This window comes from Helianthus annuus, chromosome 10, assembly GCF_002127325.2.
Source record: "Helianthus annuus cultivar XRQ/B chromosome 10, HanXRQr2.0-SUNRISE, whole genome shotgun sequence".
Lineage (NCBI taxonomy): Eukaryota > Viridiplantae > Streptophyta > Magnoliopsida > Asterales > Asteraceae > Helianthus > Helianthus annuus.
The window spans coordinates 177,561,518-177,567,517 of record NC_035442.2 but is presented as its reverse complement, the minus strand read 5'-3'; positions in this window follow the sequence as shown (position 1 = coordinate 177,567,517).

Below are 6,000 nucleotides of genomic sequence, written 5' to 3'. Positions count from 1 at the left end.
ATGCGTACAAATACGTTTTATGCATGAATGAAACTCTTGCCAAGATCCCGAATGCATCTATGTTGTATTAAGCATCGTGAATGAATAGATGAAAAAGTAAGAGTAGAAGTGGTCTAGTTGGAATGAGAGAGGTTTCGGGGACGAAACCTCCTTTAAGGGGGGTAGACTTGTAACACCCCAAAAATGACCTTTAGACATACAAGCTAAATCTATTAAGGTCTAACCTAGTAAATGTAAATGTTACAAATACTAGTAGGATAATGAGAAAGACCAAAATTAAAATAACAAACAAACTAGAAGGGGCACATGTAGAAAATAGCAACAAGAAGGGATTAAAAGAATAAAAACCCCAAACACACTCCTGGTGTGTACGTGGGGATTGAACAACACAGGGGAACAAGGAGGAAACCCTTGTTCTTGCTAAATTCAACAAATTGACAAAGGATTTCAAAGATAATCGATTGCATGCTTCAAAATTTCGATCATCTAACCTCGATTATTGAAGTGGTAAGTTCTTTTGAACTTTATTTACTCTACTAATAGATTTACGATGATATTGAATGTTATTATTTGATAATACAATTCGTGCAATTTCTTTACGGATAAAGATTGGCTAGATGTAAGAGTTTATCCCGAAAAAGGTTTTAGAAGTTATGTTGTAGTGGATGCGAAATAGCAAATCCCTTGCGGATTTGGTTATGCTAACAAAGGGTATGATAAGCTATGCAAGTCGACAAGTTCTAGTTGAACAAGTCGAGTAAGAATAAGCTACTACTCGTTTTGAACGGGTGGTCATGAATGCTATGACATATGCTTGAAGTTTAATCCGATATACGGATGGAAAAGAAAGATTTATGTTGAAAGCAATTAACCCGATGTCACCGGGTCGTATGCGATAAGCTTGAACCTCATTATGAGGGTATATGCCATTACCCATTTAATTGGGTAAATCGAATGCGTAAGAATAATAAAATCATATGAACGAATGAAGCTAATATGTTGTTACATTGAGTTAAATGAGAATTACGACTAACTTTTGAAGTCTTGTCATTGAATGTAGGTAAATCCTCAACTTAGGCGACTCGGCGAAATGGAGCGAGCACACGATCAAAATATGTCTTACCAAGCGCTTCCGCTAGCTTATGCTAATGTTTTGCGTCAAAACACTTTTTGTACAAATTGTTGGTAAAACGCTTTTAAGTACTTGATGTTTTAGTTTTAGTAGTATCTTGTAGAATGATATTGTTTTGATTGTGGTTAAAACAGGGGCATACTCGTTTTACGAACGGGTCATGCCCAATTTTTGTAAAAATTTTAATTATGTATTCAAGTTGGTATTTTTGATGTCTATTAAATTACTCTAGTAAGTAATTTACCTTTTTGGGTTGTGAAAGATTCGTATATTGTAAAAGTTTATGTTTTCTAGCGTCTTTGGATGTCATTTCTTCTAGACGCAAAAATGGGCGTAACAGGTGAGCATGCTCCTCTTGTCATACTTCGGACCGTTCTTCTACCATATCCGTAATTTGTTAAGCTCCCGTAATTTGTTAAGCTCTCGCTATCCTCATATGCGAGTGTCCTTCAACTAAAACATATACAAATGTTAATAATTTCAACATTAAAGGATGCCCGTATTATAATACAAGGCTTTTCTACTATACGCATCAACGCGTGTAATTTCATTGACTATATCTATTCTATATCGATTTTATTGGTGTAACGTGTATTACACGATAACCATATGTGTTGTTCTCAGCACTTTAATCATATCAAACTACTGATATACATGTACTTACCGGATTTGCGATCAAGCCTCGAACCGAACACTTTATTCTTTTAACCTTGAGCTCTGATTACCAACTTGTAACACCCGTACTATTATTTAGCGCTTTTTGTATAAATTACGAAAAGAAATAAGTAATTACGACTACATATACTTATGAAAATACGGGTTTATTTAAACTTTTACAATGTGAAAATGATACAACAGAATGTAATTAGATTCGTCATTTAGAAATAACAACGATGCAACGTGCGGAAGCTTCTTTTTCATGTGTTCGGTTCTTTTCGTCGCTTGATCCTCATCCGGGTACTCTTGATATTCACCTAAGATCAAAACCAACTTAAAAGTTAGTTTCGATATCTTAAATATTAGTATAATCAAGTTCTAGTATCGAACAATCAAAAACAAAATAAAATTTCGGAATTTAGTCTGTCGCGCCACGCGACAGACTCCTCTTGATCTTTCGTGTGCCGCGAGCAAAACTAAAGATTTTAACAAATCTTAATGTTAGAAATTCTTAGGAATATTACGTAATCAATACTACGTTTAAAAACGGATTTGATTTCAGAAAATATACAAAGTTCAATATTCATTTTAGGGCTCCACCGTAACTTACGGTAGTCACCGTAAGTTACCGTGGCTTCTGGAAAACTATGGTTCCACCGTAACACAGGGGTAATTTACCGTAGCCTTCTGACCTCTACCGTAAGTTACGGTGGTACCGTAACTTACGGTAGCCTCTGCACATGTAAGTTTTTGACTGTTTTGTTTGTGTTGCCCATACCAATTTCTCGAATCTTTTATTCTAACAACCAGCATATTAAATTCTCGTGTTTTAATATGTCAATATTCAATTGTCAACAACAGAACAGTCAATCATGTTACGAAGCAATATCCATGCTTTAATCACTTTTAACTATAACATAATTACACGTACCTGGCTCGGATCAATACATTGACCCGTTTTAATACCTTGTCTCGAAAATTTGCTAATTCATAGCAACGCTAATTCATAAGCTACTTTATCCTGTAAGCATAAAACTTGACAAGTGCTTATTAGTCGATATTTTTCAAATGGTATCCACATTACTATTTGACCCGTTTTACTCTTTTTATTCATTAGGCTTACTTATAGTTGTCGTTCAAAAACCCATTTTTATAATTAGCTTTTCATGGCTAATTTACCGTTCTATCTCTTTTACCATTAAACATGGTTTTTATCATTTATGTTAGTTCCGACCCGTATTATTTCGCGTCGGGAACCGTATCTTGAAAATTATTCTTAATGTATTTGAAACTTATAGGATGAACATTTATTTTACCAAAAGGTGTAAGTTTCACTTACCTTGCATCCATGCCTCGCTTTTTTTTCCGTACTTGCTCCGTTTGACCCGCTTCATCCACAAGCTTCCATCTATCTCGTTAGGTGTCAAGCTATCATCATATTTCGTAAGGTGGTTAGATTAGTCATAATCATTTACGACTATTCCATCCTACGGGTTTTATGTCGAATTTATCATTCGTCCATATCAAAATTTTCATTCGATCTAATCATTGGTCGGTTCGACTTTTTAAAATTCAATTGACTTATCAACATATTCAAATGCACATTTGGTTCAATGAACTCACTTAGTTATATTTCATCCGACCTCTTAACGAAATCAAATTTTACATACTAACTAGTAGGCCGCGATTTCATTTAGGCGTTTCATATTACTGAAAATGGGTTGTTTTTGGTGATTTGTTTAACCTGTTTACAAGCCTTCAAAAATTATGATTTTTTTGTGTGGCGTACCCCTCGGAGGGTTAGAACTTGTGTTAAAATTTCAAGATCGAACTCTTTACCAAAAATTCGTAAAAATTCATCTACTAAGCTATAATCAGATTCCTCATTTCTGACTGCAGCTTACGAAAAAATTCATTAAAAGTTCCTCATTTATCCGATTGACGAAATTCCAATTGGCAATTCTTCTAATCACTTAATACTTTCTACAGTAAGAATTTGAGATCATAACTCAATTCCTAAATTGAGTTATGACATTCGTAATGGACTGCAAATTCTGGCAGAAAACGCAGCTTGAACCTTTGATACGGAAAAATTCATAAAACGCTCAATTTTCGTCGAAAAAATGCGATTCCAGTGGGGCTTTAAAGATATTCCCTGGAATTACATTTTAGAGTTAAGAAACAAACATTTTTGTCACGTTTTGTCCACGTTACAGCCAATACAAGTCGGCTGTAAATTCTGATCAAGAGCCGTTTGAATTCAGCTTTCAATTTAAGCATGTTCTTGACCTCATAACATTATTTTGGCAATCAAAAACCCTAAAAACAATCATCTTCAATGGTGTTCATGGATTTTTACTAGAATTAGGCACGATTTCAACATATCTTGTCTAGGTTTTACTTCTAAACACTACAATGTTCCTATTTCATCCATATAACAAGCATGCATCAACCAATTTCGAATTCCCCAAATTCATGAGAATTTCAAGTAGAGAATTTTTATAAAATTTTACATACCTTATGATCTCCTTGCAATAGGGATCATTAATCTATGCTCGATTTTCGTTTTGGACTTGATTTGATCCTTCAATTGATCAATTTTTGTGAGAGTTAGGGTTTGGTGAAGAACCCTTGTCGCCCTCCTGCTTCTTGTACGACCAGACACCTCAATTATGGGGTATTTGGTTTTGTTTTCACTAATTTAGTAATATAAGTTTAAGTTTTGACAATATTAGTCCCTCACTTTTGTTTAACATAAGGTTTTGTTGTTTTAACCCTATTTAAGTTATTTTTTGACTTGTAGTTAACTAGGTTATAATTTTCCTAGTTATTCATCTTGTTTAAAAACCCGTTTTAGTTTAAGTCCCGTTAAATCGGGCCTTTTATCCATTCTATTTTCCTGGAGGCTCTTATTCACTTTTAATTAATATTAGGATTATTCACTTGATTCCTAATATTTTCCGGTTTACTTTTACCACTAACGGTACTTTCCCCGTCTTCAGTATTAACGGGGTTTAATTTCCAAACCTGTTTTCGGGGTGTTACAGGCTCACAATCAGATTAAAATGTGCAGGATGATACAAACTTAACAGACTTCAAGATAGGTGGGAACCATTCATTGGCATATGGTCTTGGTACTGAAATTTCGTTCGATTGATTGTCGAGGTTCTGAGATATACGGTCTTTATTCTGTCTTATCATCTAGGTATCATGGTTGTATCTTTTTACCGAAAAATAACGGAGACGAAGTCTAGATCTTCCATGATACCATACATACGTGTACATACTGCATTCGACCTCAATAAGTGATCAACAATCACATGTCCAAACAAAATAATTGATGAAATATCACATTTATCCGGGAGTCAAATTCGTCTCTTTGCTGTACGTTGTATTGACCTGTTCATGGACTTGCTCCTGTGCCCTCATGCATATGAAAATCAAGTTCCTCATCAATAAGTGATTCTATCACATAGGGCTTGTTTTCAATCAAAAATAAGTGAGTTTCTCACATCTTTTATACGGTCAAATAGATGATAAGCGGTATACTCACCGGTAAGGTGAACTCTCGTGCATACCTAGATACGAGAATGTGTCGTGAGTGGATGAACACCGACTTGTAAGTATAACTCATACCGTAAATCGTATCTCCTAATTATGAGTATATCTAATCAGTTTGAGCTTATGTGGACAACAATATCGATAATCGCGGTAGTATACTTATCCAAAGCTTTAAATCGAAACAAAAATCATGTTGACAAAGACCGTAAGCTGGTATGATTCCTTTTCCTTGAAACTCGCAAAAGGTTTGACATTGTACAGTCGTTTACTGCTGTTTGTTGCTTTCTGTTAGTTTACCGCACTTTAAATTATGTTCTAGTGTAATTTGTAAAGTCCGTTTTTTATTAGCCGAAGTTGTAACTTGGAATTTTCTGCCGAAAGCCTGAAACCTACTTCATAAATGTCCTTTGCATTTGGTAAACTTAATCACAATTAAAATTTGATAAAATCAGTAAAATCTGTTCAAGTGTGCAAAATTTCAAGACTTAGTAATTTTGGGTACAAAGGTTTCACGAAAAACCTCTTGGTCAACAAAAGACCTAAAAAGTCAACGAAAAACCATGGTCAGGTCAACTGTTTTCTGTCTTGGTCAAAATTCAAAGTGTCACGATGAAATACATGTTTTTCGTCGAGGTCACAACGAAAAACAC